General features: G+C 54.6%; 1 non-coding gene across 1 annotated transcript in view; it reads right to left on the bottom strand.

Annotated features, from left to right (window-relative positions):
• LOC102453535 (uncharacterized) overlaps positions 1-4171 on the bottom strand; it is a 32129-nt gene extending 27958 nt beyond the window's left edge. Inside the window, exon 1 of the transcript XR_012896276.2 lies at positions 4057-4171. This is a non-coding gene — a transcript (uncharacterized LOC102453535). The remainder of the gene's footprint in view (positions 1-4056) is intronic.
• Positions 4172-16359: the final 12188 nt, after the last annotated feature.

Genomic DNA, 16359 nt, shown 5'->3' with positions numbered 1-16359 from the left:
CCATAGGAAAAGCGTTGCTGAATCAAGGTAAATTACATCCAGTGTGTTGTAATTATATCTAACCTGCAATCATATAAAAAACTCAAGTTCCTCCGACATGCTGTATGTTTTATAAACCAAAAGGGGCTAGCTACCAGGGACATCAAAGTCACTGATACAAGAAAAGTCACAGGAGCAGACTGTCAGCCAGTGAAAACGCACAGCTCCACTGACATCAGTCTCTAAAATGGAACATACTTCTACCACAACCCTGCCAAGGAGCGAAAGGCAGACCCTACACTTGTGTGGGGCTCGTTGAAAAATTGTGGCCTGAACATAATTTTGTTTGTTTCTGCAGAACTTTTGTGTTTTAATGCTTTCTTTTACAAAGACACTTGCACTATATTCATGTTGCAAGCTCCCACATTACACACTTGAGAAGCTGGAGCCTAAAATTCCGGTTTTGTTTAAAACCGTCTAGGATTTGAATTTCCAAATTCACATGCAACCCCAAACAGTGCATGAAAACCAGAATCTAAGACTAATGATACGAGTAAAACTGACTTGAACAGCCATATTGATCAAGCTGATGAGGTGATATGTTGACATATAAGTTAACTACAAATCCTTTTAAAAATACAAGGAAATATGCTGCTTATTACTTATACAACAACCTGAGAGCATCCCCTGGCACAGAGCAGCAGCATGCATATCAGTGAGTAACACTGAAGCTTTGCTGGGATGATTTACTGCTGTAGGTGTACAATGGAATTCTCATGGCAGTAAATGTGGTTAGCACATAGCCCTAACCTAAGGCCAACTGCACACAACGAAAGACATTTGCATAGGACATGTCTTTGCAATGACTTTTCTCTCCATCTTTGTGGACTCACATTCCTTAAAGCAGAATTTCCTTGTCAGGTTGACCACTGGAATGGAATTTCCTGCCCCTTGCTTTCCTGTTACTATTTCTTAAATCTCATCAGTTGCAACATGTGTCTTATCTGCAGCTCAGAGAAGGACACAAGATTCCTCTGCTAAACCACCTCAGGAAGTCACATGGCATAGGAGTGCAGGTAAATCCATAGTAACAATATTGTAACAATTCCTACATCCAACATAACGAATGAAACTGACAAAGCCGGCAGCTTAGTCCAACATTCAGCCCTGTGGTATGGAAACTGCCAAAGTTTATATCTGATTTTGAATCTCACAATTTGCCATCTAATGCTGTATCAGTTGAACTGATGGATATGTGGTGAAGTACATTGCTAATGTTACAATGCTGTCGTTAGGACGTACAACTACCACAGAATCTCTAATACTGACCTTTAGTCACATTTTTAACAGTTATGCTCATACTAAAATTTTACTTTTGTTTACGCAGATGAAGTGGATCTTAATTAAATCTAAAGCCTTAGAGGAAGTGATCTCTCTCATCACATGATGAGCCCTCAGAGCCTTCCTCCTAATGAACCAGTGTCTGTTCCAAATGAGCACACGACTCGAAGTCATGGCCCCAAACCCTGACCCTAACAATACCATTTATTCGAATCCAGTTTCACTTTTGCTTTGGTATCTTGCTCCATTTCCCTGGACAAAGAAATTTCCTTTCCTCTCACTGACCATATAGAGTCATTTGTTCATTTCCAAAACACACATGGAAACAATCTCATGTAAGCGCCTAACTCCAGTATCACTCTTTTACATAGACTGGAATCATTATATTGAACAAGGCAGATTGGGCAAGTATATAGCCTGTTTAAAGTGGGGTTTATAGCACAACAAAAAGACAGACAAGATGCAAATAATACTGGACAATCAGTTAAACCCCAAAACTCTACACACAGGAACAGTTATGCTCCACAAGAGGCATAGCATTAAGTAATTTATTTTATTTTATCTGAATTAGAACAAGTCTACAAACATCAAACAAAAGATATTACCTCACCCACTTTGTTTCTCCAGCAGCAAACAAGACATTTAACTATTTACAAAAGAGTCCCTATGACTCTCTAGCCTATCAAATCGATCTCTCTCTAAATTTTCAGCAAAACAGTTTCAACACAATAGTAAATAATGAATCAACTGCATTGGAATGTAGGTTTACAACATCTTCCATGTTAGGCAGGGATACTATGAAATATCCATGGATATCATAATGGAAACACTACATTAACATTTATAGGTTACGTACGATTTTCAATGTCAGTTAAAACTCACTAAAGAAACTGACAAAATCAGTTGCTTAATACAGATGATCTTTTAATAAAGCTGAAGTAGAGGCATAATTCAGTAGAGATTTAGAGACATTTTGTTGCAGACTATTAATTCAAGAGATTGGTGTACCAAAAAACTTAGTACCTTCTACAAGTTTTACTGCATAAAATATAACATAAAAGTTATCAACCCATCACAGACATTCCGTGCTAGCCATTTCTCTAAAAAGTGAAGTCATTATTTATGAGTTTTACAAGATAAGACCACCTCCTCCTCCTCTCACCTCACCTCTATGCAGCCTCAGTGAGCAGTTGCTTGGAAAAGTATTTCTAACATACCTAGATTTATTATGCTGGCTGTGAAGATGTACAGTGTTTAAACAAATACAAACCTATAATTTACACAGCTGTCGATAGCACAACAGAAGCCTTTATAAAAATGGGGATATGCAAACAATTAATTTTGGTTTCTAACTGAATTTAAGATACAAAGCTAGACATCAATTTGGGAACATATAAAATGGATATTTAGGGTTTAGCCAGATGTGCATAAAGCAGAAACTCTTCACTACAGAAACTGAAATCAGGACTGAAGTGTCAGTAGGAAGTCCCCTTTCTCCAAGTGTCTCCATATAATACTAAAACATTTAAAACAAGTAAATTCCTCATCTGGACGGTTAGAGACAAGGGACATACATCCAGGACTTATTCTGCTGGCCTCTCACGTGATATGGTATGAATGTCTCTGTTAACTCAGAGGGGCAGCTGTGTTAGTCTGTAACTTTAAAGACAATTAAGTAGGCCAGTTGCACCTTAGAGATTCACAGACCTCAGATAAGTTGGAGTAGAAATATATACCTTGGATTAAGTTATTTCTACCCCAACTCATCTGATGAAGTGGGTTTTACCCACAAAAGTTCAGGAGCCTATTTATTTATGTTAACTCAGACAATGCTAATGTGCATATAACAGGTGTCTAAGATACATTGCTTCTCTAGTAATTCATTTGCATGGTGTCTGCCATATATATACACAAACAAATGCATTTGAGATAAATGCTATTAACCCTGACAGAACATACCACAGCACAAAGAAATAGTGAAGTGATGCCATAGGGTGTCTCCCCACACAGGAAAGGCGTAAATATGGTAAAGCATGTAAATAACTAAAGCTGGAAGATGAGGCAGACCAATCATAGGATTTCTGAGACCAGTAACCCCCCCGCCTTCCCTCATGGCACCCTTTATTTGATTAAGGCACCCCAACTAAGAAGGGTCTACACTGGTCTGAGATCTCCAGAATCGTGACACCAGTGTCCTGAGGGAGCAAGATCCACTGCTGAGCGGCTGCTAGAGCTATAAAGTTTTCTGTGATATTTCATCCAGATGGGTTTTGTTTTCTCTGCCCCACTCCTGACAGGCAGAGGGACTCCCACCAGCCCTGAGGAGCCCCTCTTCCCAGGAATGCCGCCCAGCTTACTACCAGGATAGGGAGAAGCCACCAGAATGATTTCCCAGAAAAGACCCACTCCCTGCCAGACACTCAGCCAGTAACTCCTGCATCCCACCCCGCCCTGCCCTCCCCGGGGCTCACCCTGCCCCACCGCCCACAGTTCCCCCAGATCCACCCCACCCCTCTGCCCATGGCTCCCCCAGACCCAATCCACCCCTCCCCTCCCCCACAGCCTCCGCCCTCCCCCCCTCCCCCACCTCGCCCCTCCCCCAGCTCCCCCCACCCCCCCCTCCCCCACGCTCCCCCATCCCCCCACCTCGCCCCTCCCCCAGCTCCCCCCCCCCTGCCCCGCGCTCCCCCAGAGTCTCCGCCCTCCCCCAGACCCCCCACCTCGCCCCCGCGGTACCTGCGCGTCCGGCCGCCTCGCTCTCACTCGCCCTCTCGCCACCTGCCACAGACGCTGCAGCTGAGCTGACGTCACAAGGGGGGTGGAGTCACCTGACTGCCTGGAAGCGAGGGGGCTGGAGGCGACTGCGTCACAGCAGGGGATTGGAGGGAGGGCGCGAGCCGCCCCGGCCTGGTGCAGCGCCCCGCCCCGCCCCGCGCGTGTCCAGCCCGGGGGGGCGCGCGTGCACCCCCCGCTGCACAGCTGCCCTCGTGCGCTCCCCGGGCCGGCCGCGCTGCCCAGCTCCCTAGGTCAGAGCGGGGGGGAGGGGTGGGGGGGGGCATTCCTCAGGCCGGGGGCTGTGCGGTTATGGGGGGGGGGAGGCATTCCTCAGGCCAGGGGCTGTGCGGTTATGGGGGGGGGCCCTGCCACTGGGGGGGGGGGGAGGCGGCATTCCTCAGGCCAGGGGCTGTGCGGTTATGGGGGGGGGGGAGGCATTCCTCAGGCCAGGGGCTGTGCGGTTATGGGGGGGGGGAGGCATTCCTCAGGCCAGGGGCTGTGCGGTTATGGGGGGGGGGAGGCATTCCTCAGGCCAGGGGCTGTGCGGTTATGGGGGGGGGGGAGGCATTCCTCAGGCCAGGGGCTGTGCGGTTATGGGGGGGGGGAGGCATTCCTCAGGCCAGGGGCTGTGCGGTTATGGGGGGGGGGAGGCATTCCTCAGGCCAGGGGCTGTGCGGTTATGGGGGGGGGGAGGCATTCCTCAGGCCAGGGGCTGTGCGGTTATGGGGGGGGGGAGGCATTCCTCAGGCCAGGGGCTGTGCGGTTATGGGGGGGGGGAGGCATTCCTCAGGCCAGGGGCTGTGCGGTTATGGGGGGGGAGGCATTCCTCAGGCCAGGGGCTGTGCGGTTATGGGGGGGGGGAGGCATTCCTCAGGCCAGGGGCTGTGCGGTTATGGGGGGGGGGAGGCATTCCTCAGGCCAGGGGCTGTGCGGTTATGGGGGGGGGGAGGCATTCCTCAGGCCGGGGGCTGTGGGGGGGGGGGAGGCATTCCTCAGGCCAGGGGCTGTGCGGTTATGGGGGGGGGGGAGGCATTCCTCAGGCCAGGGGCTGTGCGGTTATGGGGGGGGGGGGGGGGGGAGGCATTCCTCAGGCCAGGGGCTGTGCGGTTATGGGGGGGGGGAGGCATTCCTCAGGCCAGGGGCTGTGCGGTTATGGGGGGGGGGTTATGGGGGGGGGGAGGCATTCCTCAGGCCAGGGGCTGTGCGGTTATGGGGGGGGGGAGGCATTCCTCAGGCCGGGGGCTGTGCGGTTATGGGGGGGGGAGGCATTCCTCAGGCCAGGGGCTGTGCGGTTATGGGGGGGGGGAGGCATTCCTCAGGCCGGGGGCTGTGCGGTTATGGGGGGGGGGGGACGCATTCCTCAGGCCAGGGGCTGTGCGGTTATGGGGGGGGGGGGGCATTCCTCAGGCCAGGGGCTGTGCGGTTATGGGGGGGGGAGGCATTCCTCAGGCCAGGGGCTGTGCGGTTATGGGGGGGGGGAGGCATTCCTCAGGCCGGGGGCTGTGCGGTTATGGGGGGGGGGAGGCATTCCTCAGGCCAGGGGCTGTGCGGTTATGGCTCACTCTGGCTCCGCTCCGCACTCCTGGCCGTGTCTGCACGTGTGTGGGCACAGGGTGCGAGCCCCTGCTCTCTGCTCTGACTCTGTGTGGCAGGGTGGCGGATAGCCCCTGCTCCCCGTAGCACCTGCTACCTCTGCACTGGCGGCTTCTTGCACAAGAACACATCCACACTGCCACGTGCGAGCTGTACTTTTGTGCAAGTGCCCATGGCAGTGTGGACGCTCTCTTGTGCAAGAAATCCCTGCTGAGCGTCCACACTGCCCTCTTGTGCAAGAGCTCCTGTGCAAGAGGGCTTACACCTGTTAACAAAGAGGGGCGCTTTTGCACAAGAAGCCCTCTTTTACCACACCGCCATACTGTAAATCTTCTTCCGCAAGAGAGGGTGGGCGGTGTGGATGCTCTGCGGAAGAACGGCCGTTCTTGTGCACTAACCGGCCAGTGTAGACATAGCCCTGGAGGGAAAACATTGCCCTTTAAAGAGAATGGTGCTGAGCTGTCCGTACATGCTTGGGAACATGTTCAGCGTGTGTCCCCTGCCTGCCCCGGCACACCCCGCCTGCAAGCAGGGAACGCAGCAGCCAGAACCGCAAGCCTGGAGTGGCATTTCCTCTTCCAAATTGAGGCGCAGACACACAACGTGCTGACTTGGTACACCCCAGGCTTGTGTGGCTTGTACACATGGGGCCCAGTTGTGGGGGGGGGCTGAGCCCTCGCTGGCCAGGCAAAGTCCAACCCCTTGGACCAGTGCAGCGCCCTTTGCGGGAACCGCAGGGCTTGTGCCGCTCTTCCCTCCCTGCCCGGCCCTGGGCCAGCATGTCCCCTTGGATTGCCGCTAGCTGGGCAGCACTAACTGGTGGAGCTGCAGGGCAACCCTAAATGAGGATCTATGGCAGGACTGGCCCCTACTGATGGCCCTTTGCCCTGGCACCTGTGCTGCCCTATGTGGGCTGGATCTCAGCGTGGGGATCAGGGCCTGGGTCAGGGTCTCAGTGGGGGAAGATTGGCAACCACAGCTCTCCCATGCCTTTGTTTCCTGTGGTGTGTTACACACACTACTCCCAGGACCGTGTGTGGGGAGGAACGTTAGTACCCACATGTAGTTACTGTCTGGGGCCAGAAGTTGGTGCAAAGTGGCACTGAGCTAAGAGATTTCAGGTGTCTGGGTACTTCCAAGGCCCGATAAGAAACAATTATTGCAGGGGTAGGGGGTGGAGAGGAAGGTTGCAGGCCTGGATGCAAATTATTATCCTTCAGAGAATTCTGGATGTGTAGATGCCCACGGCCAGAACCGCAGAGCAACCAGCTCATGGAAGGCAGACGAGAGCGAACAGGCAATAGATTCAGCACTTTGCACTTAAGAACCTTTCCGCCCACGGATCTTGGGGTGCTGTCCAAATCTCCATACATTAATCAAGCTTCCCAGCACCGCCACTGCGCTGGATATTGGCAGGGCTCGTTTCACTCCTGGCTGAAATTAGTTGTTTCTGGGGTGGGACCCAACTGCTCCACGGAGCCACCCAGGCCTGGCAGCGAAGAAGAATCCTGGGTCCTGCGGGGATTGCTGCGACTACCTGACATGGAACGTGGCTGAGACGTGGGAGGTACCAGCCTGAAGAGGGCACGCCCACATGCTGTGGAAGCCCTTGTTTAACAGCTGTCCTCCTGGGAGCCTGATTTTATTTGGCATCATTTGCTCTGCTGATGATTTAGGGTTGTCATTATTGCGTGGGCCCTGGGGCCTGTCCTAGGATAACTTACTAGTAAGTGAAGGGAAGCCAGCCCCTTCCAGCCAGGGGTTCCAAACTTTACAGCACGAACACCGCTGAGCCCTGGGTTGGGGGTTTGGAAGACTCAGGCTGTGCATGAATTTCTGTCCCACCAGCAGCATTCTGCCCCTGCAGGCGAGATACAGTCTTTGATCCCTCTGCATTTCTGTTCCCTCCCCCACCCCGAGCCACAGCTGGGCAGTCAGGCTGTGACACAGGCTAACCGCACAGTGCTGGGCTGGTTTGGGTGTGATGCTGACTCCCAGACTTGCTCCCTATCTGTATCACCCCTGCCACGCTGACGTGCTGAGTACCACTGTCTGGTACAATGTTCCGTGCCACCTGCTCCCATTTCAGATCATCCCCTTTAAAGGCTTTGCCTTGCCCTGGGGCTGTGCTGTTCACACTCCAAGGGGCCCTCAGATACCATGTTGCTGAGGTCTAAGGGGGCCGGTCCTAAGCCACAGTCCCAAACTGCCTAGGAGGTAGGTGGGCATGATCAGACCAGCTCCCTCAATGTGCAGAGAGCGACCGCTCCAAGGACACAAAGCAGGCCAGGTCCAGACTGGGTGGTGGGTATAATAGGGGCTTGGCTCCCAGGGAGGAGGGGCCTGGGTAGAGGTTCCCGCAGCCCTACCTTCACCCTCCAACCCATCCCCTGGCCAAGCCCTTGCCCTGATCACTAGACCACTCTGCTGTCCCTTCCTGGGTAAGGAGATGGGTTTTCAGAGATGCTAATGAGAACTCAAGCACAGGAGCAGCCCAGCAGGGTGGACATCTCCTGGCTACAGCTGCTTTATCCCCTTTCCTCAAGCCCCTTCTCTGGGAACAAACCCCAGTGGTCCCCAGCCTTGTCCTTGCTGGGATCCACCCTGAGTCTGCCTGTTGGGGAGTCCCTGCTTTCGCAGCCCTGGTGCAAACTCTGCCCCAGTGCATGTTGTCCCCATGCACTCCATGGCGGAGTGGCTTACCTGGCCTGTCCTTCCTGCTTGCTCAGGACAGTGACATCAGTGGGCGGCCGAGCCTGCTGGCTGAAATTGGGGCAAATCCCCAGGCTGACAAGGCCCTGGCAGCATCTTCCGAGGGCTTCCTCCTCCGGGGGGAACGTGGGAGCAGGTCAGGACACTGGGAAGCGAGGCAGGCACGGCGGTGTCAGCTCCCCCACAACTCGAGGGAAAGCAGATCTGGACAGATCGCTTGGAAGCCTGTTGCAAAAAAGTGGCTGCGTGGACTGAGCCCCCAGTTCTCTTCCCTTTGGGCGCCCCTGGGTGAGAAGGTGGGTAGCCATCCCTGCTCCCAGGAGGCTGTGCAGTGAGGTGGCCATGCGGTAGGGGCACAAGGCCAGTAGCCTGTGTGAACATAAGAGCAGCCAGACGGGGTCAGACCAAAGGTCCATCTAGCCCAGTATCCTGTCTTCTGGCAGTGGCTCCCACAGGCAGGGATCAGAACAGGGAATCCTCATGTGATCCCTCCCCCGTCTCCCACCTCCAGACAAACAGAGGCCAGCGACACCATTCCTACCCCGCCTGGCTAATGGCCATTGATGGACCTAATCTCCATGAATCTATCTAGCTCTTTTGGAACTCTGTTAAAGTCCTGGTCTTCACAACATCCTCTGGCAAGGAGTTCCACAGGTTGACTGTGCCCTGAGTGAAGAAAAGCTTCCTTTTGTTTATTTTTAATCTGCTACCTATTAATTTCATTTGGTGACCCCCTAGTTCTTCTGTTGTGGGAATAAGTAAATAACTTTTCCTTATTCACTTTTCACCCCAGTCATGATTTTATAGACCTCTATCATATCCCCCCTCTTTTCTAAGCTGAAAAGTCCAAGTCTTTTTAATCTCTCTTCATACAGGACCCGTTCCAAACCCCTCAGCATTTTTGTTGCCCTTTTTTGAACCTTTTCCAATGCCAGGAGATCTTTTTTCAGCTGAGGCGACCCCATCTGTACGCAGTATTCAAGATGTGGGTGTCCCATGGATTTATACAGAGGCAATAAGATATTCTCTGTCGTGTTCTCTATCCCTTTTTTAATGACTCCTACCATTCTGTTTGCTTTTTTGACTGCCGCTGCACACGGAGTGGGTGTTTTCAGAGAACTACCCCCAGCAACTCCAAGATCTCTCTCGCGAGCAGTTGTAGCCGAATTAGTCCCTATCACATTGTGTGTATAGTGGGGATTATTTTTTCCAATGTGCATTACTTTACATTTATCAACATGAAATTTCATTTGCCATTTTGTTGCCCACTCAATTGGGTGAGATCTTTTCGCAGCTCTTCACAGGCTGCTTTGGCCTCCTTCATTCACTCCACTTCCACGTCAGTGTCTTACCCATGAGGAAGCAGCCCAGACAGTCTCCCAGTCACGTCCAGTGTCTGTCCTGAGCAGACCCTGAGCCCGTCCACGTGAATGGTTCTTCCTGCACCTGCCCCTTCCATGCTCCAGTTCGCTGCCCATGAGATTGCGCAGAGCCGGGTTGCTTTTCCAGCCTGCACTGCCCTCTCGTGGGTTGCTTTGGGTTCCTGTCCCTGGCCTGGTTTCCTCTCAGCAACAGTTCCCAGCAATCTTGCAGCTGCCTGTGCTGTAGGGAGTGGGAGGATTCACACACACTTTATTGAGCTATGTATTGATTCCAATGACCTGTCGGGGTAAGAATGATTAAGAATAGGTGTGGATGGGGTGTGATTGTGGAGTGGACAGCAGAGGCTAAAGGCAAAGAGGCAAAACAGCAGGAGACCCAATTGTGCAAAGTGGCCATGGGACAAGCACGGCTCAGGCGTGACACCCAGAGGAAAGTCCTTGGCAGCTGTTTCGGAGGAAAGCTGTACACAGCAGTTCCTCAGTGAGCCAGACAGAGCTACGGATTAGAAGTGTGCAAGGGTCCTTCACGCTGGGGCAGCCGTGGAGACGAAGCAACAGAGGCCGGGACAGCGCCTGCACCGCCAGATCTCCAGCCTCTTCCAGCTCCTATCAGGGCTGGCCACCTGGTCAGGACGTTGGATGCTCGGAAAGGGGAATAGAATCTCTCACATTACATGCAAGTGCTCTTCTCTCTGGCTGGTGATATATACACGGAATAAAACTACTGGAAGGGCACTACTCTCCTTGTGCCCTCAGGCCTTTGGGTCTCCTCTTTAAGCTCCCTGGAGTGGTCTGATCCCCCACCCCCAGAGGGACCGATTTGTAAGAGATTGCACCTGCAAGCGGATAGTGAGCACAAACCTTTGTCCTCTGCCCGCACTTTCGGTTGGGGTGAGCTGACGACAGACGGGCCACCCAGAATGTCTCCCACGCACTGCAGGAAGGAAATAAATACTCCCGAAGGATCTTGCCACCGGTGGGGGAAGGCCGGGCGGTGTTACAATAGTGCAGCGCCCCCACCATGCTTCTGGTAGCTGGCACTTTGGGTTGGTTTGGGGAGCTGTTGGAACCAGGGTAATGGCTGGGCGCTGTGGATGATTCAGAGCACACAGCCCTTGGGGCTGGCATTACTGGCAGCCACGTGCATAATGAGGCCCAGCTTCAAGGAAAGGGGGCATGGCCAGCTGGAGCTAGAAGACAGTACGGCCAGATTCTGATTTTATTCAAACCGCTGCAAATTGAGAGGAACTCAGTCAGGATCAGTGGAGTTACACGAGATTTACACCAGAGCAGCTGAAAGGCGAATTGGTCCACATCTGGGTTGATCTGCTTTATGGAAGTGACAGGTTACATTGCCCCCAAGCACCCCCTGGTGGTGTAGGGCAGCGCCGCGGCACTCCTGCCTCAGTTTCCCCATCTCCCTCAGTGATTGACATGGTTTAGCCCCCTGGCTGGTCACTATGAGAGTTTAAACCCCTTTTGGGGTATCCAACTGGCCCCTTCAAATTCCCTTTGCCCGGCTCCACTGGGGCTGGCAACAAGGTTCTTCCCAAAACGGAAGGCCTCTGCAGCCCCTTCTCTCATCGTGCTCTTCGGCCTCACGCCAGTCCTGGAGCTCTTTTCCTCCTGTGCCCCCCCCCGGCCTCTCTTCCCTACAAGCCAGGGCCTGCCTTGAACCCAGGAGCGGCCCTAGACGAGCTGCCGGGAACTGGTGCCCTAGGCCAAACGCGCGATCGGCGCCCCCGCCTCCAACCCCTCAACGGCCGTTTAATTTGGTGCCCTAAGCGACCACCTAGTTCGCGCCTATGGGCGGGCCGCCACTGCTTGAACCAGACCCGTTTGTCACCTGACATGGCTCCAGGCCCCGGAGGGGGATTCTGCCGGCTAGATCCCTGCAGTGCCGCCGCGGCCCTGGCTTGCCGGGCTGGTCCCTGCCGCTCACGGGCAGGGAAAGGCAGAGCGACCTGGCTCCCCAGGGCTGCGCAGGCGGCAGGGTTACCGTCTGTGCCTCGCTCGCGCCGGGGCAGGCTCAGGGCCATGTGTCTGGGAGCCGCACTGTGTTCATCCGTAGTATCGGGGTCCAGGGAAAGTCACTCCTATCGCACTCTACTGACGGCGGCTCTGGAAGCAGGCTCCGTCCTGTGGGGATTGAACTGCTCGGGGGCTCCATTTCTCCCCCCTCCATCTCCGCGTGGCTGGTCCCTCCGCAATCCACACATCACACTCAGCAGCCTAGAGGGCCAGCTCTCCTTCTGCATGAGTCGGCTGCCCCATAACAGCTGCCTCTCCCTTTGCCGAGCCGCTGGCCCACCCTTTGGAGGAGCAGCCTGGAGCCAAGCCTCCCCTGCAATGAAGGGAAACAGGCTGGCTTTCTGCTCCAGCTCCCCTGCCCTGCGGCGCCAGTTCTTGGCCTGCCCGTGCTGGGTTTAGGCTTTGAATTTGCCCACCACAGGCAGGACTCAAAGGATGGAGCCTGAAGTGTGCGGCCCACCCAGGACTCTGCTTTCGGATGTGGGTGGGGCCTTTGCCGGCGACAGGCCCGACTGCTGATTGCTGGGCTCCACGGCGCTGCCGACTGGACTCTCCACACACCGCCCCCCACGAAACCTGGCCAGGCTGCATGAGCCGGCACATTGGCCAGAGCTGCCACTCCTCACGTCAAGAGGGGGCAGAGAGTGTGTTCGAGGCCACTTACCCGTGTCTGTTCGCAGGGTAACTTGCAGACTCGATGACAGTTGGAATTCCAGCTTCGGATTGGCTGTGCGTTTTGCCGAGGTTTACAGAGCTCCACCCGGAAGTGCACATGCCCCGGGAGCCTGCTTTGTGCACACAGGGACTGTGATGGGGCACGTGACCAGGAAGACTCCTGGCAGGGCAGCTGGTTGTGTGGCGATTGCAATTCACGAGTGCCGTCGTGGTAATGGTGCTGGCAGATCAAGTGTGAAAATGAATGCATCGTTTTTGCATACACAGACCTGGAAATCTAGCACATTGACTATAGCTTGAACCTTTCTAGTCCGGCACCCTCAGGACCTGACTGGTGCCGAGCGAGAGAATTTACCAAACCACGGGAGGTCAGTATTGTCTTGCAGCGTTACCAGCACTGCCACTGCTTACTGGACTCTGAGAAGACATGTGGGGTAAGTTAGAGCTCAGTAACAGCGCCGGACACAGAGCCAGGACTGGTGGCTGTAAACAAACTTGATGGGATGGCAGGAAACCCGGCTACACCCATGATAAGAGGACATCCGGCTCACTCAAATCATGCTGGACCACGAAGGTTGTTGGACCAGAGAGTGTTGTACCAGGGTGAGCACGTGAGGGAGAAAGGAGGCCACTTTACAGATAAAGCCAAATTCCATAGGCTGCAAAGAACCACACCACTAAAATGAAATACTGAATAGCTCAAGCCTGAAATTCCAGAGCCACTTTCAAGCCGAGGGTGGCGAAGTGCGTTCTTCTTGCTCTCTGGGAACGAATGGGGCCGGCAGGCATGGTGGGCTGAAAAGGGAAGTTGGGGCATGGGAGCATGTGCGTGTGCACCCTCTTTCTCTCTCGCACATAAGAATAAAAAGGAAGGGGCCATAGGTCCAGCAGATGGGACCACTGATCAGCGCCAAGATTTCAGAAAAACAGCTAGTCTTGGCCAGAAGATTGTTAGTGGGTATGACCTCACCACGGCCCCTTCGTAAATTGTTCCAGCGGCTCCTTACGCTCGCTGCTAGAAATGTACCGGCCTGAGCTGGTGTAACTCCAGCGCTGCATGGCGTAGCCCTTTCTCCGTGAGACTGACGAGCCCACGGGTAGAGGCACCAATCTCTGGGCTCGCTCCTGCTAAAATCTAAACTAGGCTGGCTGGGCAAGAGAATCACAGCTTGAAATCAAACATCAGCCTGCGGTGCTTTCGACTGGGTGTAATGAAAACCACCGGCCAGCCCAGATGCCCAGATAATTCCGTTGGTCTGCAAGGTGCCCCGGGACTCCTCGTTGTTTGTGCAGAGGCGGACGAACACGGCGACCGCTCCGAGACGTTAATCAGCCAACCCCTCTCATGCATCTGGGCACAGAGCGGGAACTGCAGGAGTCGGGCAGGATCTAACCCCCAGCCACGTGCATCATGAGGCGCAGGTGGGAGCTGCCTTTCACAGACGTGTCCCGTGAAGGCAGGAGGTGGGACAAGAGGGCCCACGAGCGCGTTCTCTGAACACACAGGAAGGGAAGATGAATCACAAACCCAGAGCTCCCTCTGCTCAGCTTGTTGTGTAGGCAGCAGGGGGCGCAGGAGACCAAAGAAATGCGGGGATGCGCTCCCCTCCGTGCAGGAGAACTGGGACTCGCAGGCAGGGGGGGGTCGCATGCTTGGGGGAGTCAGTGGGGGACCCCGTGTGAGCAGCCACGGCCGAGCGCTAAGGGAGCAGAGTCTAGCTCCACGGGATTCCACCTGGGCCTGTGGAATCAACACGTGAGCTGAAATAGTCCTGTTCTCAGCGCCCCCCGGTAGGGTTACCAGATCGTTTCAGAAAAAATACCGAACCAAAAAAAAACCCCACGCCAGGAAAAAGTTTGTTGAGCAAAATAAAAAACAAACAAAAAAACCCACCGTGGCCAGGGCCGCATTCTGACTTTCGTGGGCCCTAGGCACTTTTGCCTTCGTGGGCCCCTCCCACCATAATATCAATATTAACAATTATTTTTTATATAACTTTAAATACTTCAACTTCTTTTTTCCCTTTTAGGCAAAATGTAATAGATTTTCGTGGGCCCTAAAAGTTTCATTTTTTCCTGACGTGAGAAAAAAATTAAAACTTTTTTTTCTTCTGATTTTAAAAGAAATTAAAACATTTTCGTGGGCCCCTAAAAGTATCGTGGGCCCTAGGCACTGTGCTTAATGGATAGTCGGCCCTAACCGTGGCCCCTTAAAAACCATGTGGTGAGGCCTTTTGGCCCTAACAGGCTGCCAGTGGCCACCCGCCATCTTGCCTCCCTGCACGGGGCCGGACAGCTCCCTGCTCCCAGATAGGAACTCGGTAAGCACTAGGGTGGCCAGGCTGTCTCCGGCATTTTCGCCTCCTGGGCAGGGAAAAAGCAATCAGGAAGTACTGGATATTTTAGGTGTCTGGTATTTTCTGAATTTTTTTACTCGACAGGAGGCGAACATACCGGACACCTGGCAACCCTCGCACCCTGGCCCCTATCTGAGTCCAATGCTAGAGGGCAGGCCAAGCGGGACCGATAGCTGAGCTGTCCCCGCCGCCCCGTGGCATGGGCTAAGCAGGGGCACAGGCTTGCGAGGGGAGGGAGTGGGCCTGAACCGGGCCCACCAGGCTAGAGGAGAAGGAGACGCACCCTCGCCTCTGCTCTTTGCCGTTCTCCAGCCCCCAGGCTCACGGTGGAAGGAAAAGCTGCAGCACTCGTGATATTAAAGTCAAACCTACAGTAACGGCGCCGCAGTTGAGTAGCGGCGAGCCATGGCAGCGGGTGCGAGGGCAGGCTCTCTCCAGTGGCGACAGGCCCTCTGTGGCTCGTATCGCAAGGCAAGCTCGGCCTACCGCATGGCCCCGTGGCGGCAATAAACTTGGGCTCCAGTGACCCACTCTGGTGCTGGCTCATGCGAAGCGAAGCCGGCGCTGTGCCCACTGACGCGTGCGGTCTCACTGGGCCGGAGCCGCCACCCCCGGAGACAGGCCGAGCAGGCGTGTAGTAGCCTGGCTCCATGCCCGTTTTCACCCCGCCCGCTCCTGGGCTTCGCCTTCGGTGTGCAGCAAGGAACGGGCTGCAGCCCTCGTGGCCAGAGAAAAAACCATCACAAATCACTCTTCTGAACAGACAGTTGCACCCGGCACAGTGGGAGCAAGCGGGGCGCGAACCTGGGATCCACCGCTCTGAACCAATAGGGCCCTGGGATGAATGGAGCCGGTTCTGTGGCGTCCAGCAGGGGGCGGGCTCACATCCTGGCTCGAGTGAACGGTTAGAGCAGAGCTTTTCAATCTGTGGGGCAGAACATTTGCGGGGGGAGCAAGTGGGATGCCAGGCGGCTCGTGCCACCCTCATGGGGGGTAGGAAGGAAGTGCCACCTCCCCCCCGGCTCACCTCACAGGCCACCCAGCTGGGTGATCGCTGTCAATATCTGCTGAGGCCCCACAATTGCCTCTCCCAGCAGGCCCCGCCCCCTGCTCTGGCTCCGCCCCCAGAGCCTATCACACACGCCTTCCCCCACCTGAAAACCCAAGGGGGGCAGGATTGGCCCCGTCCTGGCGGTGCAGCCTGACTGCCAGGTGGAAGCCATTGCTCTGTCTGTGCGTTGGAAAGATCCAAGGGCAGGCAACGTGGTTATAGCTGGGCTGAGCGCTCCTGAGCAGGCTGTCAGGGCGGCTTCTGCAGCTGCCTAGTTTTGTCTTGGCTGGGTTGGGGGCGACCAAACACCGAGGGCAGGCTCGGCTCAGCGGCTCTGCCAAGCACTGCACTCGAGGGAAACGCGGGCGCATGCTCTCAGCCCTCCCTCATATGCTAGTGGGACATTCGCCAGGCAGGAGTCCAAGCCCCATCGAGGGTCAAGGAGACAAGGAAACTGAATCCA

This window comes from Pelodiscus sinensis, chromosome 16 (genome assembly GCF_052426305.1).
Source record: "Pelodiscus sinensis isolate ZL-2025 chromosome 16, ASM5242630v1, whole genome shotgun sequence".
Lineage (NCBI taxonomy): Eukaryota > Metazoa > Chordata > Testudines > Trionychidae > Pelodiscus > Pelodiscus sinensis.
This window is presented reverse-complemented; position numbering and strand designations above follow the sequence as displayed.